Source organism: Arachis hypogaea, chromosome 17, assembly GCF_003086295.3.
Source record: "Arachis hypogaea cultivar Tifrunner chromosome 17, arahy.Tifrunner.gnm2.J5K5, whole genome shotgun sequence".
Taxonomy (NCBI): domain Eukaryota; kingdom Viridiplantae; phylum Streptophyta; class Magnoliopsida; order Fabales; family Fabaceae; genus Arachis; species Arachis hypogaea.
Genome location: NC_092052.1, coordinates 97,149,631 through 97,165,631, shown reverse-complemented (window position 1 = coordinate 97,165,631; position 16,001 = coordinate 97,149,631). Strand labels below are relative to the sequence as shown.

The 16,001-nt window shown below is 38.9% G+C and overlaps 1 non-coding gene across 1 annotated transcript; it reads right to left on the bottom strand.

Moving 5' to 3' along the window:
* Positions 1 to 9,578: 9,578 nt before the first annotated feature.
* Positions 9,579 to 9,686, bottom strand: LOC112768314 (small nucleolar RNA R71). The gene has a single exon (XR_003185750.1). It is a non-coding gene; the product is annotated as a small nucleolar RNA R71 (small nucleolar RNA).
* Between the last annotated feature and the right edge of the window lie 6,315 nt (positions 9,687 to 16,001).

Below are 16,001 nucleotides of genomic sequence, written 5' to 3'. Positions count from 1 at the left end.
TAAGGCCTCATCATACATGTTTTATTCTCATAATAAATATGTTACTAGTGTCATTTATGCTAGTAGCTCAGAAAATAATTTTTAGAGGTGTTTTTACGAGTGTTCCGATACATCTAGTTTTAGTAGTTATACACCTGAGATATTTTAATATTATTTTAATCCACCTCCAAGCCAACCAATCACAACTCACCTTACACCCCCAAGACACTCCAAGGCTGGTCATTTACTCCCTTTGGCCGAAATTGAAAGGAGAGAAAAGAGAGAAAACTTCATGAACACTTAATCTTCAAAGCTTGATTTCTTCTGAACTAAAACTCAAATCAAAACTCCGATTTCACCAAAATGATCCTCTCTTCTTCCACTACATAACTATGTAACTTATCAAGGCTGGAAATAAGGTTAGATGGCTGTCCCTTTCCCATTTAAATTCGGTTTTCAAGGAAAACCATGCAAAACATGTGTTTTCTTGATGTTCTTCCTTAGGAATCATGCTTAACTTGACTTGAGGGCCAAGAAACATTAATTTTCAGCAAGTCTAAGGTGAGATATCTCTTCCTAACATACTGAGTGAGATTTGGTCAGTTGAGAGTTTTTGGATTTAAAGTTGTTCTTGGTGTGATTTAGGAGGAAAAAGTGCTTAAGGACCACCTGAAAGTCTAACCGAATTTGGAGCAGCAAATCAAGGTAGGGTGTGACGAATTTAATCTTTATTGATTGTGTTTGAGATGTGTGATTATGATATGGTTTGGTTATGCTTGAAATTGATTGCTTATATGAGTTATTCTTGATGAAAGTTTGTTGAAATTTTGATGAAATTTGATGATATTCAAGCTATGAATGTTGTTCTTGAGGGCTGCTGGAAAAACGAACCCTAGGCCTTAAATTGGGGTTCAATTTGTGTTAAAATCATGTAGAAAAGATGGGGTTTTAGTGGCTGGGAATTTATTATGAATTATAGTAAAAATCGGTTGCTGAAAAGACTGAAAAACGGGTAAAAACAGAGAAAGAATCTGAGGAATATACGAAGAACACGAAAAACACTTTGAGTGTGGTGAAGAACATTGAAGAACACCTTTTAGATCTTAGAAAGGGCAAGGAAGTAAATATTTTGGTGTTTGAGGGGTTATTTGGTAATTTCTGAAAGTTAGGGTGGTAAACGTAGAAATATTAAAAGTTACGGGTGGTAAAAAGTGAATTTTAAAGGTTAAAGGTAAAGTTAAGGTAATTTTCAAAAATATATTAATAAAATAATAAATAATAATAAAATATTAAATAATAATATTTAATTAAAAATAATATTTTAATAAAAATAATAAAATAATGCGGAAAAGGCAATTTTCTGTAAAAGCTTTAGAAAGACAACTTTAAGCACAGAATCTCATAATTACCTTCATAAAACACTTAGGGAGTGGTAAAAACATATTAGTGAGGCAAAGATAAATAAAAGATAAAAAGTTGAAGAAAAGATAAAAAAATCGAAGAAAAAGTCTGTAAAGTTTTAATGACAGAAAAACAGACAGAGACTAGTAAACGAACTAGGGCAACTTAGTTAGTACTTGAGTCGCGACTAGGGTTAGGTATTATATGAAAAGTTAAACTGTTTCAGTATAGACTTAATGAACCTATACTTGGGACAGACTAACTATTCATACCGAAATTTACATAAGCTTTAAATACATACGTTAAACAGAGAAATCAGAGCAGAGTAAAGAAAACACAGAGAACAGAGTAACCAGAGAAAAGTAAAGAGATACAAAGAAAAGAGTAATCAAAGCAGAGTAAAAAGACAAAGTGAAAAGAGTAATATGATAAAGAGAAATGGTTTGAGCCAAGATATTGTAAAAGTAAAAGCTGTAAAGTTTGTAAAGTATGATTGAACAGAGAAAGAAAGAAGTACTGCATAAGAATGTGAAAGTAATGATGAACAATGAGAATGATATTGAATGATGATAATGAGAAAAGAGTAATATAACAAAGAGAATAGAGGAGAAGAGTATAAAGATAAAGAGTTAAGCCTTGTGGCATGATATTCTATTATATGTTCATCTGATGCTTTTCTATTGGCCCTAGAGGTCCTGTAGGCCCAAGTTCAGCTACAGTAAGTTGTTATTCCTATAGGCCGAAGTTCACTTGCAGTGAATATCAATTGTGTATCTCAGGGTGTTGCTCCTGTAGGCCGAAGTTCACCTACAGAGAGTTGTGATACTTGTAAGCCGAAGTTCACTTACAGGGGCGCTATTTCTGTAAGCCGAAGTTCACTTACAGAGGTGCTATTTCTGTAGGCCGAAATTCACCTACAGAAAGTTGTTGTGATTAAACCATTTCTGTAAGCCGAAGTTCACTTACAGAGGTGTTATTTCTATAGGCCGAAGTTCACCTATAGAAAGTTGTTGTGTTGTGTTTAGACTATTCCTGTAAGCCGAAGTTCACTTACGGGAGTGCTATTTCTGTAGGCCGAAGTTCACCTACAGAAAATAAGCCATATCTAGGACTAGTTCCTAGGTAATGTCGGGCTGCAGGGTGTAAACCGACACGTGAGCTCATGGCCTGCATAGGACAGACATGCATCATACTTGGTTGCGCATTTTCTCTGTTATGATTGTTGTTTGAATATATGCTTTCTTTGTTTTCATTCTATTCTCTGTGTCTGTGTTTTGTTTTCTTGTATTCTTTTGTTTGTGTTTTGCTTTCTATTTTCTCTATTTATCTGTTTCTTCTGTCTACTGCTTCTCGATATTCTGCTATTTATCTGCTAAACAACACGGAATTAATGAACTTAACTAATAACCCCGACCCTACTAAGAACTCCCCAGTTCTTACCCCTTCTCTCTCCCTTCCCCCTTCAGATGGAAGTAAGAGTACCTTACCATAGTTCACTGATGACCGTTCGCAAGAAGAGGATTCTGCTCTAGATAGTCTTCTGAGTCTAGGGTGAATATCGTTCTCTGATTATATGTAAATACTGTGAGACCAGCCAACGTCTGCACCCCTTCGTATGCGCACTTTAACCTAAATCCTGTGTACGAGATTTCTATTTTGTGGATACTTCATGAGGTACCAGAAAGACGTCCTGTGGAAAAGTCTGATCGTGCAGAGGAGTAGCAGATGATGTTCTATCTTTTGATGACGTTCCACCTGACTTGAGTTGTGAAGACTTAGAACGTACTTTCCCTCGCTTTAGTAGTTTAGAGGGACTAGGTGAGTATAGAGTCTAGGCTAGCCTAGGCGCCAGCTTAGGGACTTCTTGAACAGGTCAGGACCTGGGATGTTGTATGTTTATATATGTATATAGATATTATTTAGCTATATCTAGGGGTGTTCTAACTAAAAGGCTATACTCTAATAAAGGCTGGTTCACGGAATGATATCAACTGCTTGTGATATATTTATGTATGGTTGTTTATAACTGTTTTATCTGTTATCAGTTGTGAATTGCTTATGAATGATTTCGTCTATTAATCCAAATGTTTTCAAAAAAAAAAGTACCTCGCAAATTAACTACGTTTTTAACAACGAATCAGGCTCATATGATAAATAATAGATAATAATTAGGAAGACAAGTTGGTAGCGCTCAGTTTCTAGTATGATCATGACGTACCAGAAATTAGGTCGTTACAATTGAGATGCTTGATAATACATCAGAGGTGTTCCCTTTACTGATCTTCCAGAGGATTTCATGCCTTCGGAAAAGATCTCGCATACTTGGAAAAACGGGGTTGTTACAGTTTGTTTTCCCATTTGGCAAGCATCACAAGTGATGTCTTTGTCAAACTTTATCAAAAGAAGACCTCTTACTAATTCTTTCTTTACAAGTTTGTTTATTTGAAACATACTTGCATGGCCCAATCTCTTGTGCCATAACCACTTTTCAGATTCTTTAGAGTGAAGACAAGCTACATTTTGATTCTTTAGTTCATCAAGAGTAAGTCCATACATATTATTAAAACGCTTGGCAACAAACATCACTTTATTTGTCTTTTCATTAACAACACAGCATTCAAATTTTTTGAAAGTCACTAGATATCCTAAATCACACAGCTGACTTATACTCAAAAGATTGTGCTTCAAACCACATACCAAAAGTACATTATCGATGAAAGTAGATTGCTCATTACCTACTTTTCCAATAGCAATAATTTTACCTTTACTATCATCTCCAAAGGTCACAAAACCTCCATCATACTTATTTAGTTTGATGAAGTAGGTTGACCTTCCAGTCATGTGCCTTGAACATCCACTATCCATGTACCACATGTCCTTTTTGTTCTTGGATGCTAGGCAAATCTGCATGAAGAGTTTCAAGAAGCTTTAGGTATCCAAATTAATTTGGATCCTTTGAAGTTAATCCATCTTGGTTGCCCAAGTGCATTGAAATCACAAACAACATTGTGAACTTTGTTTCCTACAACCCTTTTTTTAATGAAACATTGTGCATATGAGTGACCAAATTTCTTGCAATTGACACAATAATTTTCTGATGTGTGTCACTAAAATTGAGGTGAGTTATATTGCTTGAAATGATTAAAGTGTTGAAATTTTCTAGTTTTTGGAGGAGATGCATTTCTTTTGACAAACTGATTTTTATTAAAGTTATTCCTCTTTGCAAAAGCATTTTCACCAGAATTTCTTTGAACATTTTTACCTTTCGAATATGAGATTTTGTTGTAAAATGGTAGTTTCTTGAAAACACCCTCATTTTTCGAAATGTAACCCAAACCTGGCCGGTTTGAACTCGGATTAGTTATTGGTGAAGGCTCAGTTTCACTTGTGTATACTTCATCAAATTTTTCTTCAAAAGTTGAAACATATCCAATACTCGATTTGTTTGGTATGGATTTGGTATTTGATGAAGAAGCCACAAATTTTATAGAGGAAGTGTTGGAAATTGCATATTCCTTGGCTATGTAGCCTAAACCAGATTTTTCAAATAATGGTCTTTGACTTGCAAGTAATTTGTCCAAGTTACTAGAACCTTGAGCAAATTTTGCTAAGTCACCATTCAGCCTTTTAATCATATCATTTAATCTTTTATTTTCAGCAATTAACTCATGAGAAGGATCCACAATGTGCTTTCCTTTTAATTTTTCAAGTTCAGATTTTAGAAATCTATTTTCTTCAATGATGTCCAAAGCACATTCAGTTTCCTTCACTTTTTCTTTTAAAAAATCATTTTCAGCTCTTAACATATCTCTTTCAGATCTGTATTCATTGTACTTGTCAAGCAGTTTTGAGGTGTTTAAAGTGAGATCATCAATAATAGCATGTAAGTCCTCAATGGTCAAATCATAGTAATTTACCTCATCAAGATTGTTGTTTCTAGCCATGAAGCAGTCTTTGTCATCTCCTTCAGATTCTTCTTCTTCATTTGATTCGTTCTCAAGATCCTCCCAAGCTGCCATGGGTACTCTCTTCCTTTCCTTCTTTCCTTTGTCCTCCTTTTTGAGCTTTAGACAGTTTAGCTTGAAGTGTCCAGCCTCCTTGCAGTGATGGCACGTCACTTTGCTCAAGTCGATCTTGTGCTCCTTTGAACTTGAACCCTTGTATTTGCCCTTGTTCTTCATCATCCTTCTAAATCTCCTAGCAAAAAAAAAAAAGCTCGTCATCTGAAATACCATCACTAGACTCACTCTCTTTTGGTTCTATTTGTGACTTGAGGGCTATTCCCTTTTTCTTTGAGTCTGTGTTTGTGTGTGTGGCTTCATATGCAAGGAGTTTTCCTCTCAGCTCATCATAAGTTATGGGACTTATGTTGTTACTCTCGGTTAGGACAGTGGCAGTGTTTTCCCATTCTTTTGTGAGGCTTCTAAGGAGTTTTTCACCAAGGTTTGTTCTGCATAGTTTGTACCCATAGCATCAAGGTTGTTGATTATGATTGAGAATCTCTCAAACGCTTCATCAATGCTTTCTCCATCCTTCATGCTAAACATCTCGTACTCTTTTCGCAGCATATCAATCCTCATTTCTTTGACTTGTTTAGTTCCTTCGTGTGTAACCTAGAGTTTTTTCCAGATTTCTTTGGCTCTCTTGCATCTAGACACCTTCCGGTACTCTTCGAAGCTGATAGCACAGTGAAGAAGGTTGATTGCTTTAGCATTCAGCTCTATTTTCTTCTTATCATCTTCATTTCATTCAGCTTTTTTTGGAGTCACCACTCCATCAGCACTTGTTTTTGTTGGGATCTTGGGACCACTCACAACAATCTTCCATATGTTGTAGTCAATGGATTGGATGAAAATCCTTATCCTTTCTTTCCAGTAGGAGTAGTTCTTCCCGTTGAAGAAAGGTTGCCGGTTGTTTGACTGGCCTTCAGTGAGGGTGTAGGCAACTGTGGTTGTGCCCAAGTTATTCGCCATTGGATCTTTGCTCCAAGCGGTTAAGCTTGATTCTTGAGACCTTAGCTCTTGATACCAATTGAAGGTTGTAGTAAGCTTAGAGAAGGGGGGTTGAATCTATGCCTTCCTTTTAGTTGCTATTTTTACTCTTTTTAAACAAACTTTCAATTCTGAATCTATTTGTACTCAGCAGCAGAAATTTATGAGACAATTTATTTTTGTCTAATGAATATCAGAAAATAGAACACAGTAGAGAGGAGAAAAGCTAACACCAGCATGTATCCTGGTTCAGTTGCCTTGTGCTATACAACTTACATCCAGTCTCCTCCACAACAGTGGAAGAATTTTCACTATAGTTAACAGTATTATATACACCAATTTCACAGGATTGACCTAATCCTTTCACACTCAAGTTCTATCCTAACTTGACATTGGCTATGCTAATACCTAACTATTCACTCTTAGTGCTAACCCAACTAAGAAAGGGATACCTTACAAGTACAAGATACAAGAAACTTAACCAACCTAAAGAAATCAGAAAATAACTCTAGGCTTTTCTCTCAAGTGTTTCTCTCAGCCTTTTTCCACTCATGGCTTTTTCTTAAACTTTCTCACAATGCCTTTTCTCACAAGAAATTACAGAAAGATAAATATTGAAAAGTACATTACAATCAGTAAAACATAAAGGAGATTGACTTCATCAACAACCTCTTTGCTATGTGCAAAACCAGATTTGCAAACCTCAGCTTGAGTTCTTCAGTATTGGCCGAATACTTCTTTGAAAGAAAGCATTATCCAAGTAGAGGAACTTCTTTTTAGAACACTACTCTCAAACACTAGTTTTTTCTCCTCTGTTCTGAATGAACAGAAAAACTTCTTTTATCTCCTTGCATGTTGCTGGGTCCTTCTACCAAGGTCAACACCTTGAGCCTTGAGCTTCACCAACCAACAGATTCACTTTTTCTCTTTAATCCCCAGAGTAGAAACTCTCCTTCTGACTTCCTCATCTTGACTGAGAGCCATACAATAGCAACCACAAAAATCTTTCAATGGTCAACTTAATCTGAGCCATTGAGAAGCTACTTGGTTGATAAACCACTATTTTATGGTTTATAATGTGTTTAATTGTGTGGTTTTATCATGATCTTTATCCACTTATTCATATGATTAGCATGCATTTATATTTCCTTCCTAAAATTATCACATGATTAAAAACTTGCTTCCTAAGAGACTTTTAATTATGTATTTTAATTCTCCTTTATTCCATTCGATGCCGTGATCTGTGTGTTAAATGTTTCAGGCTTTATAGGGCATGAATGAGTTGGAGATTGGAAAGGAATCTTGCAAAAATGGAAGGAACACAAGAAGTTGAGGAGATGACCAGCGAGAAGTGACGCGGCCGCATGGCTCATGCGACCGCGCGAAAGAGAGGAAATCGTAGTGACGCGGCCGCATGGCTCACGCGACCGTGCAGATTGGAATAGCACAAGTGACGCAGAGGCATGGACGACGCGCCCGCGTGGCAAAGCAAAACGCCGAATGACGTGTCCGCATGAATGACGCGATCGCGTGACGTGCGTGATCTGCATAATCTGTAGAATTTGCTGGGGGCGATTTTGGGCCCTGTTTTGACCCAGTTTTTGGCCCAGAAAAGCCAACTAGAGCCAGAGAACATGCAGAAACCAACAACAACATTCATTCTACACAATTTTAGTTTTTAGATCTAGTTTTACTCCTCCTCTAGGTTTTCTCTCTACACATTCATAGTTCTTAGGATTTTTATTTCTATTACTCTTTGCATTGGGATATTGAGAAGAGTTATTACCTCATCAAGACTTCGTCATTCTAGTTCGTTTTCTTTACTTGGCTTCACTCTTCCATGTCCTTTAATTTACTCAATTTCACTATTGGATTATTTTAGAATTTATTGATACAAGAATTACTTTTGTTTTTAATTGATTCCTTTGAGTTTTATTTATCATGTCTTTCTTTAATTCCCTTTCCTATGTTATGAGTTCTACATTCACAATGAGCGAGTAGTTCCCTAACTTGATGGGGAGTTGATTGAAAGGAACCCTTGAGTTGGGATGCTTAAAGGAAAATTGTAATTGGGTTTATTGTTGGAATGCTCTCTAGTCACTGACACTAATCCTTTTCAATTGAGCGGATTGGAACTTGTGAATAGAAATAGCATTCCAACTTTTTGACTTTCCCTTACCTAGTAAGGGGTAACTAAACAGAACAACCTTCAATTATCAATTAATCTTGAGAGTACTTCAACAAGAATAGGGCTTCCAACTAATCTACTCCCAGTCAAGGCTTTTATTTAAATTATTTAATTTCTCTAATTTAATTTCCTGTTTATTCAACTCAAACCCTTTTTGAAAACATCTGATTAATAAAATAGCACACCTTTCTGTAACTCGTTGGGAGACGACCTGGGATTCATACTCCCAGTATTTTAATTTTAATTTTTGTGACACCCTTCTAAATTGATAAGCAGATTTCTGGTTGGTTGAGAACTATACTTGCAACGCATATCTTATAACAATTCTTGACTCGCCAATTTCCGCCACGTCAATTTTTGGCGCCATTGCCGGGGAGTTGGAATAGAGTGCTAAGTTATTGATTAGAATTTATTTATTTGCATTTTATTTTATCTTTATACTATGAGCTACTTGTTTCTTTCATTAGATGACGCGTTCACTTCCTGATCCAAGCTTACCAGTATTCGATCCTGAGATTGAAAAAACTATTTCACGAATAAGGCAAGCTCGGCGTCAGTTAGTCCTCTCTGAGGGCGGATCTAAAACGTCATTTGAGGAAAAAACCAGCCCTCGTTCTACTGATTTGGTTGATTCACGTGAAGGTGACATGGCAGCACCTAGGAGAGTTACTATCCAAGAGGCTGGAGCCCCTGATTTTACAATGCAACCGTTTCAAGTGTATCACCTAGCGATGGCTACAGACTTTAAAATAAAGACTGCACTGCTCAATTTGATGCCCAAGTTTCATGGCTTACCTGCTCAAGAGCCTATCAAGCACCTAAGAGATTTTCAAGCAGCCTGTTCTACTGTCAGGCGTGACGGTGCAGATGAAATTTCAATTCTGTTGAAAGCTTTCCCGTTTTCTCTTGAGGGAAAGGCGAGAGAGTGGTACTACACTCAACTCGCAGCAACTGTATCCAACTGGGATACACTTAGAAGAGAATTCTTGGAAAAGTTCTTTCCAGCTGAAGTTACTGATAAACTGAGGAAAGATATTTCCATGATTGTTCAGGATGAGTCGGAGACTCTCTATGAATACTGGGAGCGCTTCAATAATCTTCTAGAAGCATGCCCCCACCATATGATTGACAAGATAGTGTTACTCAGTTACGTCACATAGGGCATGAGACCCCAAGATAAGACCACATTGGAAAGTGCTAGCAATGGGTTTATGAAAAAGTACAAGACCACTGATGAGGCATGGCAATTGATCAGCGACCTAGTTGAATCTACTAGGAATCATAGGCAGAAACAAGGCCGTTCAAAAGCCGTTGCAGAAGTATCCTCTAGCAGAGAGACTGCTGCTCTAACTCAGAGTATCTGTGAAATGACCAACTTGCTGAAGCAGATGCAATTGAATCAACAACAAGTTCAGCAAGCTCAACCACAACAAAGCCAACAGTTAGTCCCACAGAGAGTTTGCGAAATTTGTGCTGATTATAGCCATTATACTGATGAATGCCCGCAGCTCCAGCAGGAAGACAACACCGTGGCAGCCACTCATAACTTTTATAACCGCCCCAACTAAGGGTACAATAAGGTGGCAATTACAGCCATGGATGGCAGGACAATTCTAACCAGAATTGGAGGGACAACAACAACAGAGGAGGCAGAGACAATCAGGGAAATCAGAGGTAGAACAATAACAACAACAGGCAGTAGAACCAGAACCAGCCTTACAGAGCACCTCACCTGAGGCAACCCCAAGGACCACAGAATACCCAACAGCAGACCTCTCAAATTACATATCCTTCTTCATCTTCTAATGACGACTTACTACAATCTATTGATCGGAGACAACAGACCATGGAAAATAACCTTTATGCTACACTAAATGGTCTGAACTCTACTTTGCAAGCTCTTGTCTCACATATTGGATCAATGAATAACTCCAATAACCAGCCTTTGAGCTCCAGTGGAATTCCCTCTCAACCATTACCCAATCCAAAGGGTGGCATTAATGCAATCACCCTAAGGTCCGGAACCACACTGCAGGAGAGGAATCAGGAGGAGCCAAGCCCACCAGAACACGCCTCAGCTGAAGAGGTAGTGGAAATAGAAGATGTTAAAGAGGAAGAGGACATACAGGACATAGATGAAAAAGAAGAAGTTCAACCACAGGAGGAAGCACCATAGGGCGCAGACACTGCAGAAGACACCACTCCCATTCCATTTTCACAACTTGCAAGGAAGTCCAGGAAGCAGCTGGAACCTGATCCCAAAATGGTAGAGATATTCAAAAAGGTTGAGGTAACTGTTCCTCTTTTTGATGTTATTCAACAGGTACCTAAATATGCAAAGTTTCTAAAAGATTTATGTATACATAAAGACAAAATTAATGAATTAGAAACTATTCCTTTAGGTAGTTCCATATCTGCTTTAATGGGAGGTTTACCTGAAAAGTGTAGTGACCTAGGTCCATGCATGGTTAATTGTACTATTGGTGGTGTAGTATTTTCTAACTGCATGTGTGATTTAGGAGCATGTGTGAGTATAATGCCTTTGTCTATATATGATATTTTGAGGTTTCCTCCCTTAAAAAGGTCGGCAGCTCGTTTTGTGTTAGCAGATAAAAGCATTATTATAGTGGCTGGAGTTGCTGAAGATGTATTAGTGGGCATTAAGGGGCTCACATTTCCCATTAATTTTTATATCCTGGAGATGCCCCAAATGACTCAGAAAAGCCCTCATCAAACCTACTCGGAAGACCATTCCTGAAGACCTCGAAGTTCAAATTAGATGCTTTCTCAGGAACATACTCTTTTGAAATAGATGGCCGAGTAGTAATCTTCAATCTGAATGGAGTTATGAAGCATCCTCCGGAGGATCATTCTATCCTCCAGTGTGACATCATAGATGAAACCGTGGCTGAAGTTCACCAGGAGAAATTCGAAGAGAAGTACATAGGACAAGGTCCAAGTGTGGGGACATTCTCAGAGGATAATGACAGTTCTTTACCATTGTTACCAGCCCCAGACAACCCAGAGCCTAACCATGATCCGAAGTTAGAATTAAAACCCCTTCCTCCACACCTCAAATATGCTTACCTTGAAGACGAGCAGAAGTTTCCAGTTATCATTGTAAGGGAACTCACTTCTCAACAGGAAGAGCAGTTACTTAGTGTATTGAGGAAGTACAAGAAGGCAATTGGTTGGAGTTTGGCAGACATAGTAGGCAACAACCCTCAAGTCTGTGAGCATAGGATATTTTTAGAAGAGGGAGCAAGACCTGTCCGTCAACCCCAGAGAAGAGTGAACCCCACTATCTTAGAGGTTGTCAAGAAGGAAGTGACCAGACTACTGGAGACAGATATCATCTACCCCATTTCAGACAGTGAATGGGTAAGCCCAGTACAAGTGGTGCCCAAGAAGTCTGGAATCACTACAGTAAAGAATGAGCATGGAGACCTCATTGCAACCAGAGTTCAGAATGCCTGGAGGGTCTGTATTGACTACAGACGCCTCAACCAGGCCACTCGTAAGGATTACTATCCTCTTCCATTCATTAATCAAATGCTGGATCGCCTGTCAGGTAAATCACATTATTGTTTTCTAGATGGTTACACAAGTTATTTCCAGATTCATATAGCTCCTGAGGATCAGGAAAAGACCACTTTTACATGTCCTTTTGGGATTTATGCTTACAAGAGAATGCCCTTTGGCTTGTGCAATGCACCAGCTACCTTCCAAAGGTGCATGATGAGTCTTTTCTCTAATCTTATTGAGGATTGTATGGAAGTTTTTATGGATAATTTTAGTATATATGGCAATTCCTTTAACCTTTGCTTAGATGGATTATCTAGAGTATTAGATAGATGTGTCAGTACAAACCTTGTATTAATTTTTGAAAAATGTCACTTTATGGTAAAACAAGGTATCGTACTAGGACATGTTGTGTCTAATACTGGCATTTCTGTAGATCCAGCAAAGGTGGATGTTATTTCTAGTTTACCTTACCCCTCCTCTATGAGGGAAGTCTGTTCGTTCCTTGGCCATGCAGGTTTTTACAGGAGATTCATTAAGGACTTCAGTAAGGTAGCACTTCCCTTATCCAGACTACTGCAGAAGGATATTGAGTTCAAGTTCAGTGAGGATTGCAAACAAGCGTTTGATAAGCTGAAGACCGCCCTGACTTAAGCTCCAATTATGAGAGGACCAGACTGGAGCCAGCCATTTGAAATAATGCGCGACGCCTCCAACCATGCAGTAGGAGCAGCACTGGCTCAGCGTGAAGGTAAGGACCCCTTTGTTATTGCTTATGCGTCTAAAACTTTAGATGCCGCTTAGTCCAATTACACTACTACTGAGAAAGAGCTTCTTGCTATTGTTTTTGCTCTGGATAAATTCCGAGCCTATTTACTTGGTACGAAGGTAGTAGTGTACTCAGACCACGCAGCTCTAAAGTATCTATTAGCTAAAAAGGAATCCAAACCAAGGCTCATACGTTGGATACTGCTATTACAAGAATTTGATTTAGAAATTAAGGATAGGAGTGGTAACCAGAATTTAGTGGCAGACCATTTAAGTCGCCTTGAGCACATTACAGATGACCCCACTCCTATGGCTGATAATTTCCCATTTGATAACTTGCAAGCAGTATCTGAGGTAGTATCTTGGTATGCACCTGTAGCTAATTATCTAGTTAGCCGCACCTTTCCTCCAAACTTTTCTAAGCATCAAAGAGACAAGCTGAAAAGTGAGTCTAAATATTATATATGGGATGACCCATATTTATGGAGATGTGGCGCTGACCAGGTAATTAGGCGGTGTGTGCCTCAATCAGAATTCCAGTCCATCTTAGAGGCCTGTCACTCATCTGAGAGTGGAGGACATTTTGGCCCTCAAAGAACAGCTAGAAAAATCTTAGACTGTGGATTCTGGTGGCCTACACTTTTTAGAGACGCTGCTGAATTTTGTAGATCTTGTTTTCCATGCCAAAAATTTGGTAATATATCCAAGAGGGATGAGATGCCTCAACAAATTATGCTTTTCTGTGAAATTTTTTATGTTTGGGACATTGACTTCATGGGTCCATTTCCAAATTCTAATGGTTATTTTTATATATTGTTAGCTGTGGATTACATTTCCAAATGGGTGGAAGCAATTCCTACCCGCACTGATGATGCTAACACTGTTGTTTCCTTTGTGAGAAATCACATTATTTGTCGCTTTGGATCACCACGAGCAATCGTGAGCGATCAAGGCACCCATTTTTGTAACAAGAGACTAACAGGATTAATGAAGAAGCATGGGATAATTTATAAGGTTGCAACAGCCTACTATCCTCAGACTAATGGGCAAGTCGAGGTGTCAAACAGAGAGATAAAGCGTATCTTGCAGAAGATAGTCAAACCTCATAGAAGAGACTGGAGCACCAGGCTACAAGATGCACTCTGGGCATACAGAACAGCATACAAAACACCCATTGGGATGAGCCCTTTTCGCTTGGTTTATGGAAAAGCTTGTCATCTTCCTGTTGAAGTAGAGCACAAAGCCTTTTGGACAGTGAAGGAATGCAACATGGGAATTGAGAAAGCCAGAGTTGAAAGGAAATTACAACTGCAAGAATTGGAAAGCCTTTGCCTAGAAGCTTATGAGAACTCAAGGCTTTACAAGGAGAGATGAAGGCTGTACATGATCAGCACATCAAGAGAAAAGAGTTCCAACCTGGGGACTTAGTCCTCCTTTACAAATCTCGACTGAGGCTCATGCCAGGCAAGTTGAGATCAAGATGGGAAGGTCCATACAGAGTAGAGAAGGCCAAACCATACGAAGTCTATCACCTAAGCCACCCTTCAAGCTCTGAACTTATGAAACTTAATGGACATCGTTTAAAGCTGTACCATGGCGAGAAACTGAAGAAAAACAAGGAGCTCGAGATCTTCCTCTTGGAAGATCCCTATATAGCCAAAGCCTGAGCTAGTGGAGCGTCCAACTTACGGACGTTAAAGCAAAGTGCTAGGTGGGAGACAACCCACCATGGTATGATCGCTCTTTTCTTTATTCTTAGTTTTCCCTATTCAATAACTCTTCTCTTTATTAGTACATTTCGCGTATCTGTATTTACATACTTTTATTTTAAAAAAAAATTTCACGCGACGCGACCGCCTCATTGACGCGCCTGCGTCGCAGGAGAGGGGAGAAAATAATAAAAACGAACAGAGAGTCACGCAAGAGCGTGGCTGGAGGCGTGCCAGTGGCACAAATCGCCCCACGCGACCGCGTCACCGACGCGTCCGCGTCAAATGGGATCATTGGCCTCCCACGCGACCGCATCACTCACGCGGCCGCGTGCCCTGGAATTCGACGTGAAAAGGGCGCACGACCGAAAGTTGTGCTAGAGTGGTGCTGGATTGGTGCTGAACGCACAATTCTTCCCACGCGGCCGCGTGACCGACGCGACCGCGCCATATCCTTCTAATGGCCACTCACGCGATCGCATGCCCCACGCAATCGTGTCACCCAAAAATTTGACAAAATAAGATTTTTTGAATAGAGAGTTGTGCGAGCGCGAGGCTGCCCTCGCGCCAGTAGCATATAACGGGTCACGCGACCTAGTAACCGACGCGACCGCGTGCCCCACGTGGCCGCGTCGCTTGCGCCGCACAGCTTCCCTAATTTGGCAATTATCTTGTCTTTCTTTTCCCCAAATCCTATTTTCTCTTCCCCCCCCTTATTTCTTCTTTCTCCCGTCTTCCTTCTTTCTCACTTTCTACACACACTCTCTCTCACTCCCATTACCAAGGTTTTTCCTTTCTTCTTTCCCCCCTTACTTTTCTATTATTCTTCTTATTTTATTACGTTACCTTCTTTTCTTTTTTTTTAACTTTCATTATCCATATTTTCTTTTTCTTTCTTTTTCCTTTTTACTTGGTGTTAGAAATTTATTTGAGTCATTATTTCTCATTATATACTTGTGGATTGTTGTAAAATTGTTTGGCAATTATATACTTTTTTTAAAGGGGTTGCTTGCATGTTCACTTTAATACTTTCTATACCCTCTTTACCATGCATGCTATGTGTTTGTGAAAAAGCCACTATGGCTTTATGCATTTTTCTACATTATTCTATTCTACTATTAAATGCTTGTTTTTCACAAAACCCCTTTCATATTTTATTCGTTGAATATCATTGTCAATACAAACGTGATGGTTTGTTACGAGTGATGCTTGATCTATGCTACTCATGCCTTTGCCAGCATGCCAATAAACATCTTGCATCTAATTACCCAAACATGCACTTGCTATATTCCTTTGATAAACTTTTCACATGTAGTCATGACCATGTGTTCGCTTCATTCATCTTTAATGTGCATTGATTGCCACCCATACCATCATATTCCTTGCTTTACTCCTTGACATTTTGACATACTTCCTCTTTTCTCCCTTTCAGGATGGCCACAA